Here is an 18,043-nt window from a genome sequence, read left to right as displayed (position 1 = left end):
TATAATGGAGATGCATTAATTATGAGTTACGTGGGATGCATGAGTTGCATGAGACTTATGAGTTGCATGTGGTGCTTGAGAAGCCAGACATGGCTATATTGCATTGGACCCTGGGCCCAGAGAGGGGTTGAGACAGGGGGGACCATGACGGGAGGCATTCCATGCATGGGCTATTGGGTGTTTAACTGCGCAGCTCACTGGCCACAGAGGGTTTAACGGTGGGTGGATTGCCTTTGCACGGGCCGCTGGGTGTTTAACCGTGCAACATATCGGCCCTGGGAGGGTGTGAGAACGGTATGCCCGCATTGGCAACAACTAAGGGAATTGACGAGGTACGCCCATTGTGCGGAGTGCCAAGTTGAGACTCTTAGGAGAGGAGATGTGTATGAGCATATAGTGAGCATGTGTATGAAAGCTTGTATGATTGAAAAAAAAATGATGTTTGGTAATTATATGAGATGTATTTGTTGTTTATATTTAATGATGATATTTTGGTGCACGGTGTGGGGTGGGAATTGGGTAGCTCTATGTTCATATATGATGTTATCTATCTCTCACCGTCCTGTTTTTATGTGGTTTTCTTTTAGGTGAAGATGAAGGCACTCATAGTGTTGAGTTCTAAAGGGAAAGGGTTCTGCTCTGATAGGATGTGACATTGGGGCATGAATTTAGGATGCTTTAGTTATGAATTGTTATTTGTCGTTTGAGGAGACTTATTTTTAAGAGTTTTATATTCACCTTATATTTGTAAATTCTGGAATCCTTTCATTTTTCTTTAGAGACCTTGATAATTTTCTTTTAAGAGTAAAACTTTATTATTATTATTATTATTATTATTATTTCTATTTATTTCAAGACTTGTGAACCTATGAGTTTTTATTAAAATATGTGGACCCTTCTTGATGTTATATTTATTGAATTATTCTTATTGTTGTTACTTATTTATTATGGGGTAGAAGGGTGTCACATAGGACATACAAATTTTTCTTATATTATTAAATTACAAAGTTTGGGCTTAATTAATTTGCATGATAAAAATATTGAAAAATGTGATATATGTGCCGAATCAAAGTTAACTAAAATGTCTTGTCCTCATGTTCAATGTTATTCTGAATTACTTGGTTTAATTCATTTTGATATTGTTGATTTAAAACAAACTATGTCTAGAGGTGGTAAAAATTACTTTATAACCTTTACAGATATACTAAATTTTATCTTCTTAGACATAAAGATGGAGCATTTAATATGTTTTTATCTTATAAAGATGAAGCAGAACCTTTTTTTTTGTGATACCTTCTTTATTGATAATTCTTTTTTCTTGTTAGATTTTATTCACTCTCAATTCTATTTGTTCATATCAACCTTTGTAACATCCCATTTTTCAAAATAAATTAATGGAATATTTTTAATTAATTAGTTGGGGTTAATTAGTGACATTTTATAAGTAATGAATAATTATTATTTTACGTGATTATTTTTTAATAGTGAGGAATAATTAATTGGGCTTTTATCAATGAGATATGCATGGGATGGGGTTATTATTTTATATAAATATGTTAGTAAGGCTGAGGTTGGCCTCATAAAACACTTTTAATATATGTGTCTTGTCATCTGAAGAGAAGGGAGAACCAAAGGCAAGGAGAGAAGACCTTGGAGATCTCAATCAAGACTTTGACATCCATCAAGGTAAAGGAGAGTAAGAACCTCGCTCTAGGTGTAGGTTATCTATGGGGTAGTGGTATTGGCCCGTAATTCTATTGTTTGTGTCTGAATGTACGAGGGATTAAACTCAAAACTTGTTTATAATTATAATGTGTATCAGTGGTTCCTTTTCTTTCTAATTATGTTGTTATATCACAATTGTTTTTTTGATCTATAAATTTGACTCTATATGTGAATCTATGAGTGGCTATGAATTCTTGAGGAACCTTAAGATTTAGAGATTAAGCAAATTATTGGAGAAATGATTACAAATAGGAAACCTTTTAAATAATAACAAATTAGTTAGATTATAGATACCCTTTTTCTTATATTAATTTGTGTAAGTTGTGAGACTTAATATGAAAGTGATTCAAATTAAAATTATGCAGAAAAGGATTTTACTGATACCGCGTTGGGCACCACATAAGGAAACTGAGTGCGAAGGCAACATAGTGCTCTCAGTGACAATCACACTGAGCCTAGGGAGGTGCATGCCAAGCGTGAAAGTCACATAATATTCATGGTGTTGTTGACACCAGGCATAAGCTTGGTCACATCAGGCGTGGAAGTTCTTGGGACTCTTTGTTGTAAATTCGTTAAGGGCGGGGGGAGTCACTAGTAGTGTGAAAGTCTGGGTGAATTGCCTAGTAGGGATGTGACTAGTGTAATGAGAAACCTTGTATATGAGGATTGTGAATATGAATTATATGACCATGTATAGAGTCTGTACAACATGCATAAAGTATGTACAACATGCATCATTTGCATTATTTTTTTGTGATGGGTACAATGTGAAATATGTTAACAATAATTAAATATACTCAAGACCCAATTTATCATATAATCATATTCAATTTAATAGTGTTATTATTTTCATTATTGTATTTACTATTTTGTTAAATAGATAATTTGATAAAGTCCTTGATTAAAATTATAGACTTGTTTTCATAATATACATTATGATTATGTAAAGCAAAAGTCTTTCAATATTTTAATCTAAGTGGTTCCATCAATAAATTTGGATAGATCAATATATATGTGAGTATCTTTATTGATAAATATTAATAGATCTCATTTATTAATTACATATATAGATGATACATGAGTATTATCATTTGAACTGATTCAATTGAGGATTTTTAATGGTTAACATTACCTTAATTTGTCAATAGAAATTTCTTAAGAAGAAATAAAATATTTTTCTTTGACATGAGATTATCATAGTAGTTAGTTATTTATTATATTTTAATTTTGGACACCTAATGCCTTAGGATACTAGTTGAATGAATTAATATTGAATATGATCAAATACTTGTAGAATTAATGATAAATCAAGGGAATCCATCAACTCTTGGTAATGACTTTGAACTCTGAATAAAATAATATCCTAGCCAAAAAAATTGATTAAAAGAAGAAATAAGTTTCTTAAGTCCTTCATGATAGGTTAACTTAATGGAGTTTGATAAAAACAAAAAAAAATACTCTAGACTTAACCAAGAGTTGTAACAATGGAGGAAAATATTATATGTTCTTCTAAGTTCTTGAAAGTAAAATATTACTCCATACTATATATTAGGATTTTAAGGAGTGTTACTAGATGTCTACCTTGATTAATTTATAACCAACTTAGTATTGAACTTACGAGGTTACACACAAGAATGTTTCAATATTTGTTAAAGAAATTATATTAATATTTGATGATTAAATAAGACTATTTAATTGGATATATGTAAAATATTTACATTATTGAAGAGGAGTTGATCCTCTTATAGAGGACTCACGTAGAGTCTCCAATTTATTAAAGGAAAAAATTAATTATGATTCGACAACTCATCAATAAGTATATTCTATAGTTTTATCTATTTTAATGCCTATTTTATATACAAAATATTTGGTTAATTATGCTATATATGTGTTTTGAACATTGTTTTCTATCCTTCAAGTCCCCCTTGTGTAAAAACATGGGGATTCATGACCTTGGAGATAGCTAGGTAACCTAGGTTTGAAAGCCCCAATCTTGCCACATTGTGTACATAGGGTGAAACTTACCTAAAATAGTTATTCCGACATGTCACTGATGTATTTTCTTCTAATGTAGAGTGTCGTGATGGTTTGACCCAACATGATCTTCTAGACTATTCAACCTTCGAGCAGGGATAAAGTGATTTTACTTGCACCACTTGCATGTAGTTTTAGGGAGAATTTTGTCCTTGCATGAACATAGCATACTCATTGTGTTTGGATTATGAAATTGATATATGTTGAGATGTGATGTATGATAATTCTATAAAATATAACTTGATGAATATTACATTGATTAATATAAGTTGTGTATGAAATAATTGTTGATGAATCATATGTATGTTCAATATTATGTTTATTGTATGTGTGTGGCTACGCGACAATTACCTACATTGGTAGCCAGAGTGAGATGTTTCTCACTCCCATTTCCTTTTGTTGTTTTGCTTTATTGTGATTGTGTAAGTGAAATTAATTATTGAGGAATTTAAGTTTTATATTGGAAATACTCTGATAGGATGTGACATTGGGACATTAGTTAAGGATTGTTTTCCATTGTTATTACATTAGGGACTTATTTTCTTTCCTTAGAAAACATTTCTGCATTAGTTGATATTTTTTATAATTGCTTTTAGATTTAGTCTTGTTATGTTGGAGATTTGAATGTGATATCTTTATCTTAAGTTTTTCGTTTAATTAATGAAATTTTTAGATTATTATTTTTATATTATTGATATGATGCTTGAGGAATAGAGGGTGTCATACCTTTTTTCTTGGTTTGACTAATTATCCTATTATGTTTATAGTAATTACTATTGTATCTTTCTTTTCTCGTTGGAAACTTATAATAATAATCCACTTGATACACCTTCATAAATCCTAATCATGATATGTGAACTTAATTAACTAGGTGGCAATTTATTTAATTTTTCCCTTTTCATTTATTGTATTAGAGTACCTAGCTTGCTCATGAATGATGCAATCAAACAAAAGCACATGAGAGGCAAAAAAAAAAAAAACACATGATGTTGTTTTTTCTTATTGTTTTTGGATATAGTGTTTTTTTTAATCTTTTTAGATTAATTTGATTTCCCCACTAGATGAGATTATGTTTTAAGATTAATTACTATTTTTAGATTAAATTTATCATCTTTCATTCTTCTTAGTTCCCATTATCATTTTATTCCGACCCTTATGCATCTTTTAATGTAATAATAATACTAAGTAACAGTGGTGGATATTATAATAGTATAAATTTGGATAATTTAGAATATAGTGGGTTGGGATGACAGTATTCAGGTTAGGCCAGACTTTGAATATATCACTACAAGAAATATTAAGATTATCTACGAAAGAAATCCGTAGATAAACATGAAAATCCGTAGATAAGTCTTAATTATCTACGAATTATGTACAGCAAAAAATTTGTAGGTAATAAGGTCGTAGATAATGTTATTTACAGAAAGTTTATCCGTAGATAACCTTATATACGGACATATCTACGGATTACCCACGAAAGTTGTTATCTATAGATTATATCTACGGATAAGATTTAAAAGACTTAATACAGAATTATCTATGGGTGAGGTTATCTATGGAAATATCCGTAGATAACTTATCTACGAAATTTTTTGTTTAATTTGATTAAATTTATTAATGTAACAACCCTTATATTTGGCCTCTCAAGGATGCTATTTCACGACACTTTACTTTTCAACGTGTTTTGTCCTTACTGCACAATTTCTGGGAAACTTCCCAGAAGGGAACCCATCCCTATATTACTCCAAGTCAAGTACGCTTAACTGTAGAGTTCTAATGAGATAATGTACCGAAAAGCAAATGCATGTTATTAGTATAAGTAGTACAAATTAATTTATTTAAGTCATTCTCAACTATACAATCTCATACTTATGCTATATCTGGATCCCTCTCATTTTGGTGTGTCCAGACCGCTATAAAAATATAAAAAATATATAATAATTGTATTACCAATAATAATAATTATATTATATTTAATTAATCTTTATTTATATATATACTTGCTTTTATAATTAACAATCTACTTATTTCTATTTAAAATTAATATTATGATACAATTTAAATTATTTATTATATATAAATTTAAAATTTTAAATAATAATTTATATATTTTAAAATGATAAGGGTTATAATAATACCGATGTAACTTTTACTAAGTATTACACCGCTCAATAACTGTATATTAAATATGAATTTTGTAAATCCAACCATTAGATTGAAAGTTCATATCACTTTATATGTTTATATCAAACTTTGTTAAAATTGAACAACAACTTGAAGGTAATCAAAGTGTTCATATTTTAGTATATTTTGAAATGTATATATTACGTCAATTTTGTTTTACAAGAATGAAGTATCAAATTATCTTGAATTTATATAAAATTTTGTATATATGAGCTAAGAGTAAAAAAACTTTCAATCTAACGGTTGAATTTATAAAATTCACATTTAATATAAAATTATTAAGCGGTGTAATACTTAGTAAAAGTTACACCAGCATTATTATAACCCTTCTCTTTTAAAATATTATTTTTATAAATTAAATTTTAACATAATACTTAATATATTTATTCATCTTAAATCTAAGATATAAAATTAGAAAAATGTATTTATTCTTGTTTTATTTTCTAATTATCAACCATTAATAAAATACTAATTTAAAATCTTATCTAATTATATCATAATATTTTCACATCAAATTTAAAACCAGATATTAGTTATACAAAAATATCAAGATCATATCCTAAATTATCAATAAGATGTTATATTTATTTATATAATTATTCTCTATTTTTATTATTATTATTATGGATTAACATTAATTAATAAATTATATTTATATATTAATATCAATTATATTGCATACTATTGTCAATTTATGGATAATGCTTATTGGGCTTTTGATAAATACTCTGTGATGGGTTGGACTATTAAGTAGCCCGTTGAGAGGTCCCTGGTCTCTACTGGTAAGGATAAAGAACTTATATCCCATTAGTCAGTTCATAAGAAGAAATACATTTTTGTCTTCTATTTTTCTACCTCCTATCAGGAAGAGAGCAGTCTTCTCTCACGTTGTTCAAGATCAATAAGAATGGATCCCTCGTTGATTCCGGGTACGCAATTCGTTCTAAATTCTACTCGTACATACTATAATATTGTATCTTACGTTATTCATTGTCTGATGATCACTATAATGTATAACAATTGGTATCAGAGCATGTAAGATACAGATTATGGTTGTTTTTGGTTATAAAATTTGTATCCAATGAATCCTATAATTATATTGATAAAATTATTTATTGATTGTGCATAAAATTAAAAAAAAAAATAAAATAAAACAAAAATTAGGGATTTTCATTGTAGAATATTCGTCATTTTCCATAGCAGATTTTTATTCGATGTCTTTGTCATGATATTATGCAACAAGTTTAAAGGTATATCTTATTGATAATTGGAGTGTGCTTCTGTTCTCGTTTTTCTCTTTGCCCTTTCAACTCCTAATCGAGTTTTATTTTATTTTATTTTGAACTATTGTATCGGTAATTTGATTAATATTAAATACACAATAAATTTTTATAAATGTATTGTTTATGACTCGGTCGTTTGCGCATCATAACAATTGAATTAATTTTTCCATGATGAGCGTTTTCATTGCAGCCGTGTTAGTTACCATTTTTTATTGCCTTTATGTTATATTTATTTATTTATTGTAATTGTAATTATTTTGAGAAAAATGATTGTGGATTATGAGGCATTGTGAGTGGGCCTACGCGGTTTGCTGGGCTCAGGGGCCATGGCTGCATCTCTGCAAAAGATGACATATCTGCTGGTGAACGAAAGTATGACATCTTTTTCAGTTCACTACAAAAGATTCAGGAGCCTAATACAATTATAAAAATCAAATTCAAAGTTTGGGACTTTTAGTTAATGCTTTTGTCAAATAAATTAAAAAAAAAAATAAGTCAAAGTAAAGAGCTAATTAATAATCACGTACATTTCATCGGTCACGAGTATTTACGAGCTGGTACTTGTTTATATAAATTAATATTATACTTTCAGAATTTGGGTATGAAATTTTAAATAACATGCTAGTATATTGTACTATCTTTGACAGCATGTTTATACTCTAATTAAATTTTTTTTAACCCTTAATTGTATCAATAATTATTTATTTTGTACTTATTTCATATGTTGTTCATGCATAATATAATTTTATTATATTTTTAAGCATGAGTAATATAATTTTATATGATTGTGAGCTCACCTATCGTGGGTATAGTTATATAAAATTTGGTTGAATGAAATAATTTAATTATTTCTCTAATTAATTTTATATTACATTAATGATAATTATGCCCCATCGGTGTTTTGTTGTTAATGTATTTTGGTATTATGATACAATGCATTTTTTAATTTTTTTTATTATGTGAATTATTTGTCAAATACCCTATCGGTATTAGATTTTTTTTTTATTTATGCGTTGTATTTTGTATTTCTTATTTGTTATGGTTCGGGACCCTTAGGCGGGATCATAATGAATGAGAAATTTTATATTATAGGTAGGTTTGGCTGTGTATTCAGAAACATTTAATTTTTTTTATTGCATAATGATTGTGCATATTAAATGTTTCTTTGTTGTTTTGATACCAGCTTCTTTGCCTATGCAATTGACTTCGGTCAAAACTTTGAATGGGACAAATTTTGAGGACTGGAAAGAATCTCTGGATTTATATTTGGCAATTACTAATATGGACTTTTCTTTGAGAGAGGAAGAGCCTCCAGCTCTTACTCCTGAGTCCACTATTGCCGAGAAGGCTTCTCGTGAGAAATGGGAACACTCAAATAGAGTGTGTCTGATGGTGATGAAATACACTATGGAGAAGTCTATTCGACAAAGCATTCCAGAAAATGATACGGCTAAGGATTTTCTAAGGTCAGTTGGAGAGAAATTTAAGACTTTTGACAAAGCTCAAAAGGGTTAGTATCTGTCTCTTCTTGAGAAGAGCAAATATGATGGTGTTAGTGGTGTTCGTGAGCATATGATGAAGCTTGTACACTACTATAACAAGCTCGGGTCTCTAAAGGTGGAGCTTGGTGAGAGTTATTTGATTTGGCAGGTTTTAGAATCTCTTCCTTCTCAGTTTGATGTGTTAAAAACTTCTTACAACACTCAAAAAGAGGAGTGGACAATTGATGAGATGATTGCCATTGTTTCCCAAGAGGAAGCATCAATTAAAAAGACCAAGTCTCATAGTGTGCAATTTATCGCTTCTACTTCTGGCACTAAACATATGAAGAAGGGTTTCAAAGGAAAGTCTCATTTTGAAAAGGCGAACACAGGGAAAGCACCAATGCATTTGGAGCCTAAGAAGAAGCGTTTCAAGGGGAATTGTGCCTATTGCAGGAAATTTGGGCACAAGATAGATGACTGTTATCTTCTTAAGAAGAAGAATACTAATAAGGAAGGTATACTCCTATTTGCTCTAGCTTGTTTTGAATCTAATGTGGTTAATGTTCCTCCAAATTCTTGGTGGTTAGACTCGGGTGCCACTATTCATGTTGTGAATTCTTTACAGGGGTTCACAAGTCTAAGAAAACCAAGTGATGTTGAGTCCAAAGTTATCATGGGAGATGGAGCTAGAGCATCTGTTGAAGATATAGGAGTAGTGTCTTTATGTTTACCTTCTGGACATGTTTTGTTATTAAAAGATGTTGTTTATGTACCTTCCATGAGAAGGAATTTGATTTCAGTTTCAGCTTTAGACAAATGTGGCTACACTTTTGAATTTGGTAATGGTAAACTTGCTGTTTGTTTCAATTCCATTACTGTTGGTTCAGGAGTTTTATGTGATGGGCTTTACATGTTGAATCTGAATGACATGTCTGTTAATTCTGTTGTTGGGCATAAGCGTAGTAGAGTTGATGAAAATTCCTATATGTTGTGGCATAGACGTTTGGGGCATATTTCTAGACCTCGGATTGAGAGGTTGATTAAAGAGGGTATTCTTCATAATCTAGATTTTTCTGATTTTGGCACTTGTGTTGACTGCATTAAGGGCAAGCTTACTGCAAAAGTCAGAAATAAAGGTGCAAATAGGTGTGATGATGTGTTGCAGCTTATCCATATTGATATGTGTGGACCTATTACACCCATTGCCATGGGTGGATATAGGTATTTTATCACTTTCATAGATGATTATTCTAGATTTGGATGGATAGATCTTCTTCAGGAAAAGTCAAGTTCTTTGGATGCCTTTAAGTCTTTCAAAGTTGCTATCGAGTTGAAAACAGGAAAGAAGATCAAGTGTGTGAGGTCTGATAGAGGTGGAGAGTACTATGGCAGGTATGATGAGACTGGTAGAAATCCTGGACCTTTTACTAGATTTCTTGATGAATGTGGGATTGAAGCTCAGTATACTATGCCCGGTACTCCACAACAGAATGGAGTTGCAGAAAGAAGGAATCGCACGCTTTTAGAAATGGTGAGATGTATGTTGAGCCATTCCTCTTTACCAGATTTCCTTTGTGGAGATGCCTTAAGGACTGCTGTGTACATTCTTAATCAAGTACCTAGTAAATCTGTTCCAAAGACTCCCTATGAGCTTATATCTGGGAAGAAGCCAAGTTTGAGACATTTTCATGTGTGGGGTTGTAAGGCAAAAGTGAGACCTTATAATCCTCAACTTAAAAAGCTGGATCCTAAAACTATCAGCGGTTCTTTTATTGGTTATTGTGTGGGTTCTCGTGGTAGTAGATTTTATTGTCCTTCTCACTCTATGCGAGTTATTGAATCTGATCGTGCGATATTCTTTGAGGATGATTTGGACAATGGAAGCATTACACCACGACCGGTCACTCTCAGAGAAGATCGCGTTTTGGTTCCTATACCTCCTATTTCATTTCCTATAGATAATGTGATTCCTATTGTTCATGATGGCAATGAAGTTGTTCCAAATAATTTTGATGTCACAATACCTGTAGTAGATGAACAAGTACATGATGATGTTGTTGAAGAGATCCCTTTGAGGAGATCTCAAAGAGCACGTAGGTCTTCTATACCTGATGATTATTTAGTTTATCTTCAAGAGCATGAATTTGATCTTAGTAATGTTGATGATCCTACCACTTTTAGAGAGGCTATCTCTAGTTCTTTTGCTTCTGATTGGTTAAATGCTATGCATGATGAGTTAGCTTCTATGGCCCATAATGATGTTTGGGATCTTGTGGATTTACCAGTTGGTTGTAAACCAGTTGGGTGCAAATGGGTCTTCAAAACTAAGCGTAGTCCAGATGGTAAAGTTGAGAGGTATAAAGCCAGACTTGTAGCAAAAGGCTATAGTCAGAGAGAAGGTATTGATTATAAGGAGACTTTCTCACCGGTCTCTACTAAGGATGTTTTTTGTGTTGTTATGGCTTTAGTAGCTCATTTTGATTTGGAGCTTCACCAGATGGATGTCAAAACGGCTTTTCTGAATGGAGATTTATTTGAGGAAGTTTATATGATTCAACCTGGTGGCTTTGTTGAAAAAGGTAAGGAGCATTTGGTTTGTAGGTTGAAGAAGTCTATTTATGGACTGAGACAAGCTTCTAGACAATGGTATTTGAAATTTGATCAGGTGGTCACTTCTTTTGGCTTCAAGGAAAATGCCGCAGATCAGTGCATTTACTTGAAGACTAGTGGGAGCCATTTCATCATTCTTGTCTTATATGTTGATGATATTCTTCTTGCTAGTAGTAGTGTTGAACTTTTGACTGAGACAAAATTTATGTTAAATAGCCACTTTGATATGAAGGACCTTGGTGATGCCTCTGTTGTTATAGGCATTCAAATTTTCCCTGATAGGTCACGTGGCATGCTTGGATTGTCTCAAAGAGGGTATATTGATAAAATCCTCAAACGGAAAGGTGATAAAATCCTCAAATTTTCCCTGATACTGTCAACATGCATTCTTGCTCTCCATGTGTTGCGCCTGTTCAAAAAGGTGACAAACTCTCTAAATCTCAATGTCCTCAAAATGATAATGATAGAGTTGAAATGGAAAAGGTTCCATATGCTTCCGCTGTTGGCAGTTTGATGTATGCTCAAGTTTGTACTCGTCCCGATATTGCTTTTGTTGTTAATGCTTTAGGGAGATACTTGAGTGACCCCGGTTTGGGTCATTGGAAAGCCGTTAAAAAGGTCTTTCGATATTTGCAGGGAACTAAGGATCATATGTTGACCTATAAGAAGTCTGATCAACTTCAGGTCATTGGTTATTATGATTCTGATTTTGCTGGTTGCCCTGAAGATCGAAAATCTACTTCCGGCTTTGTTTTTATGATGGCAGAAGGAGCTATTTCTTGGAAGAGTGTTAAACAGACTCTTACAGCTACTTCTACCATGGAAGCAGAGTATGTCGCTTGTTATGAGGCTACTTGTCAAGCTGTGTGGCTTAAAAATTTGATTTCTGGCTTTCATGTTGTTGAAAGTATTTCTAGGCCACTTGTGATATATTGCGACAATACTGCTGCTGTGCATTTCTCTCAAAACAATAGAAGTTCTACTCGCTCAAAGAATTTTGATATAAAATTTCTATTTGTTAGAGAGAAAGTTTTGGATTCTCAGACTCGAATTGAGTATATTGCTACAGAAAATATGTTAGCAGATCCAATGACTAAAGGCTTAGCTATTGGAATTTTTCAAAATCATGTAACTCATATGGGTGTGGTTAAGTTTTTTGATGTATTGGATTAGTGGGAGTCTGAAATTTACATTTTATTATTATGGTTTTCATGAGATGTAAGTTTATCAATGACGTCGTTTTCATTACATCTCTTTTAGCATATAAAATTGCTTGGACCATTTTTGGGATCACATATTTTATTATGTTTCTCATTATCCATTATTTATGAAATATAAGCATAAGGTATGTATCCCTATCGGAAACTATCTTTGTGATTCATGTTTATATTTCTTATATTGTTAATTGATATATGTGCTTGTGTAGTAATTGGTATATTTAATTTATTGATTAATGTTATCCAAGTGGGAGAATGTTATATTTATTTATATAATTATTCTCTATTTTTATTATTATTATTATGGATTAACATTAATTAATAAATTATATTTATATATTAATATCAATTATATTGCATACTATTGTCAATTTATGGATAATGCTTATTGGGCTTTTGATAAATACTCTGTGATGGGTTGGACTATTAAGTAGCCCGTTGAGAGGTCCCTGGTCTCTACTGGTAAGGATAAAGAACTGATATCCCATTAGTCAGTTCATAAGAAGAAATACATTTTTGTCTTCTATTTTTCTACCTCCTATCAGGAAGAGAGCAGTCTTCTCTCACGTTGTTCAAGATCGATAAGAATGGATCCCTCGTTGATTCCGGGTACGCAATTCGTTCTAAATTCTACTCGTACATACTATAATATTGTATCTTACGTTATTCATTGTCTGATGATCACTATAATGTATAACATAAGATTCTAGTTAAATAATTTAAAATAATTAATTTGTCAACTATATTGTTTGCAAATAATTTATTCCAAAACTAATCAATTTTTTCTATATTAATTATTAGTAAATTTTAATAACTTTTAATTTAATAATTGAATCGATGAAATTCAGCATACACTATGAGTTATTGAGTGGAGTAACTTTACTAAGAGTTACTTTGTGAGTCATTTGATTCCTCTTCCTCTCTCTCTCTCTCTATATATATATATTTAAAATTTTATTGATGATCTTTTTTAATATATGATTGTCAATTTTCATTAAAAATTCTTACATTTTTGACAAATATAAATTTGTCGAAAATATTCCATTAATAATATAAATTTTCTTAAGAATTATTTTTCCATCGATAATATAACTTGTCAATTTTTTGTAGTGTTTCGTTTGGATTTGGGTAAGAGAACGACAGTTAGTGCGCGAGAGAGAATGAAGGTTGGTACGTTTGGGTGAATACGTATTATAATTTTAATTATAATATTTATTAAGAATATTTTAGTATTTTAATATTTAAAGTAAAATATCATAAAATAAAATATTGTACTTATTATTATTTTCATTTATTTTAAATATTGTACTTATTTTTAAATTAAATGTTATTAAATATTTTGATATTATTATAAAAAATTACTGTTATTTTTTATTATCATTAATTTATAAAAATAAAAATTTAAAATGATAATTTTTAATAATATTTATTTTCTTACCAAATATTCTTTACATTACTTAGAGCATAAAAAATTTTACCCCGCATTTCGTCAAGGTTATCTACGAAAAATCCGTAGAATCTGAATTTTTTCATTACACACCCACCATATGTTATTTACTGAAAATTTCCGTAGATAACTAAAAATTATCTACAGAAAAAATTTCGTAGGTAATATTTCGTAGATAACTAAACATTGTCTACAGAAAAAATTTCGTAGGTAATATTTCGTAGATAACTAAACATTATCTACAGAAAAAAATTATGTAGGTAATATTCTATAAATAATTAAAAATTATTTACAGAAAAAATTTCGTAGGTAATATTCTATAGATAATAACAGTTTTTCTTGTAGTATATAGGTGTTTGCGGTGAGATTCGTTTTAAAGGTTCTTTTTATTTAGACTAGCACACAATGTGTTTCAATTTAGGTACTTCACTGTATAATCGCGTTATTGAGAATTAGGAGTAAAGTAGAGGTCTCAGAAGTTACTTGTTTCCAAATGTTCCTCAATTAATATTAACAGGCAACGTTCATGCACGCAAACAAAAATATGAATCGAATGAACAATACATATATTCCCAATACAAATCATGGTTCGTAAATAGTAAACATCACAACATCATCAGAAACGTATGTGAATGAAAATTAAGTGCTTACAAGAGACATTAAACTAAACTAATCCTAATCTACAAAGGAAAAAGAAGAGTGGTCAAGAAGCAACCAAACCCAAACACGATTCCGTGCACGAAAGCCATATGCGCAGGCGGAGAGTGCTTCAGAGCTCTATTCAAGTATGAGTTTTTCCGACCTCTGTTACGGTCCGTAATCCTTGTATTTATAGAGCAATCAAGAGCGGTTAATTTTGTGCACGTACACCTCTAACTCATAACTGCTATCCACTATGCTTGCTACGTGGTCTTGAGTTATAACTTCCTTTAACCGTCCTCCCACGTTCATATTAACCTCTCGACCTACCTGTCCACACATATGTTAATTTCTCGATTCAGACGTTTAACCACCTTCATGTGACCATTGGTACTACACTTTTACTAGTTTTCGAGCACAACTCTTCTCGATCTCGAATATTTGCCACTAGAAGGTGTCCATATTCATATCATTTTTCGAGGAATCTACATGATTGTTTCGACTTGTTTATAGTTTTTTCGAGTCGTTTGATCTTCGAGTAAGCCCAACAAATGCCCCCCTAGGAATTCAATCTTGATGTGCATACTGTTCCGGCAAGTTGAATTCCTGTCGACAGTTATTTTTTTGAATTTTCATCGAATAGCTTCAAATGGTGACTTTACACTTCTTCGATGAAAACCTTCTCTGATCTATATTAAATGCAAGTGACCGTTTGATGAGACATTGATGGTCTTGACGGCGCGTGTTCACTCTGCTCCATAAATTTGTCTTTGAAGAAAACGGTTTTGGCGGCTTGATTTGAATTGATGTGAGTTGGCATTTTGGATTGAATTAACCTGGACCCGTTTTTGACCTAAGGCCCATTTACCTCATTTAGAACTCTCTTTTACCCTAGAGTAAATTATCTTCACCGCTTCACTTGCTTTTGCGCACAAGTTTGTCACTTTCTTCTGCTTCTTGGTAGCCTCCTTCTCCGGTGATCTTGCACGTTTCTTCATTCATCCCTTCTTATCCATGGCTTCCTCTGCTGCCTCTACTTCTGCTGCTGTAGCTTCCTCAATGTCTCCTACTACCACCACTTCTTCTCCTATTTTGACTGGTACTACTTCTGCTGCCATGACCACCACTGCCTTAACTACTATGGCCACTGCAACTTCAACCCAGGCGGGTCTCTTGCTCATGACTGATGCCCAAGTGCACAAGGTCAAAGACGGGAACGACACCTTTGTCCCTATTCCCGGCATGGAAGAAGCAAGCCTTAAAATCTATCAATCCCAGGTACTCCTTCCTTTCACTCTTGCCGATGGTAATACTCATGCTTTTTTAGGCCCCTTTATAGGTCAGAACAAGAAAACTTTTGGAAACACTCTGTTACCTGAAGACGAGTCCTCCTTACCTTTCATATACTCTTCAGAAATAGATCTATCTTTGTTTACCGATACCTCTAAGATTTTTAGGGCTTTTCCTCCCCTTAAAGATAGACACTTGCAATGGTTGCTTCGAGTGGAACAAGCAATGGGTCCTTCTTGGATAGAAGCTGGTATATTCGAATTTATTCAACTCGCCAAGTTCGATTTTCATCTCTTTGATCCTCAGATGCTCCTTTCTGCTATTTTCTTTTGGAACAGAGAGACTCGTGCTTTCGAGTTTCCTTGTGGTTTTATCTGCCCCACATTATTAGATATTGCAGCTATAACCGGTTTAACCCCTTTAGGAGATAGATTTCACCCTGACGCTGTCGAAGAAGAGATTTCGATCAAGCAAGTTTCGATTACCTGGGACAAGAAGACTTACCTTGCCTTTATTACCGCTCATATGGGACAACCTGGTACCCCTGTTTCCGAGTCTGAACACATTGCTTTTTTGATGTACTGGTTATCTGCATGCGTCTTCTGTACTCCTTCTCTTCAAGTCCCAAAATATTATTATGTCTTAGCTCAGGCCTTACATCTTAAGAAGAAGATTTGTTTGAGTAAACTTTTGTTAGCTTCTCTATACACATGTCTCGATGAAGCTTCGGAAAGTTTATCCCGGGAATCCGGTCCTCGCAACCTATCTGGACCGTTATGGTTACTACAATTATGGTTAAATGCGATTTTGGAGAACAAACTCTCACTGACTTCCTCCTTTGCTCCAGCATGCGCACTCGAGGGAGCTCGTTTAACCACACTTACTCCTCGAAAACGTTTAGTTGATAACTTCTCAAAATACATTGGGGCAATTCTTAGTTTCGATCAGTTTAGTGAAGATTTGGCTCCGTTCATCCGTTCTTCTTTAATTGGCCCTCCTTGGCTCCGTCACAGTAATCAAATCTGGAATATAACACTTGATTCCATTGAAATATGGGAAAAATTCTTATCCTAGGACGTGATTATGTCAGGCATGCGTCAAAAAGATGTCAGAATTTACCCGTACCAGCCGCAGCTGTTTGCTCGACAATTTGGACTTTGTCAGATGAAACCTTTGCCTCTTCGACGTAAAGAGAGTATAGACGCTGACATTTGTGTCGAAAGAGGAAACTATGAAGAAGTATTAAAGTTTATTTTACGTCCAACTAAACAACTCCACCTCACACCTTACTCTTTTTCTCCTTCTTTCTTAGTTTCTCAATGCTTTCTTCGTTGGTGGTGTCAGTATTATGTTGACAAAATGATCGATTTCAATGCATTTTTGAAGAAGCTGACCAATTCTCCCCTTTCTTCGTAGGGTCCCAAACAATCAGGTACTTTCAAGAATCAAACTATAATTTATCAATTCGAGCAATTTTTTAAAGTTTGTTATCGACCCGACAATGTGCAGCGAACCATCTTTGATGCTTCTGTCTCCTTATCGAAAATGGTACTAAGGAACATCCGCTCAAAAAGGGTAATAAACCCTCGAGGTAAAACCGTTTTCGAAAAGTTTTGTCCCAAACATATACCTCCTCTTCCAAATGCTCTTTTTGGTTTAGTTAAGCATTTATCTCACCCTCCATGGGTGAAAACACTCGACCCGTTTTACCTTGAGCGCAAGGAGATTCCCGTAAAAAATCGAGTTACCTATGCGCGATGTTCTGTGTATGATTTTCCTCGAGGCAAATGGTGGCCACTATGTTGGGTCAATAACGTTAATCCTCCTCCTGGTAAACAACTTTAGCCAAACCCTTAACTAAACAATCGATTTTGTACTTGTCTCATTTTTTCCCTCGAATTTCGCAGATGTCATTCCTCAACGTGTTCCACAACATGTTGAGCCAACTCCTAACTGGGAAAGTGATGATGATGCCCAAAAACCATCATTGAAGGGTCGGAAAAGAAAGACCGCTTCTGAAAAAGCCACTCTTCGTTCTAAGGTACAGTTTTTTACTCACCATCTCTTTGAGCCTTTTCGATTAATTCTCTTCATTCATTTTATCTTTTTTCACTTTTCGTATTTCAGAAT

Source organism: Cajanus cajan, chromosome 6, assembly GCF_000230855.2.
Source record: "Cajanus cajan strain Asha chromosome 6, NIPB_CcT2T_4, whole genome shotgun sequence".
NCBI lineage: Eukaryota > Viridiplantae > Streptophyta > Magnoliopsida > Fabales > Fabaceae > Cajanus > Cajanus cajan.
Note: the sequence above shows the minus strand (reverse complement) of the source record.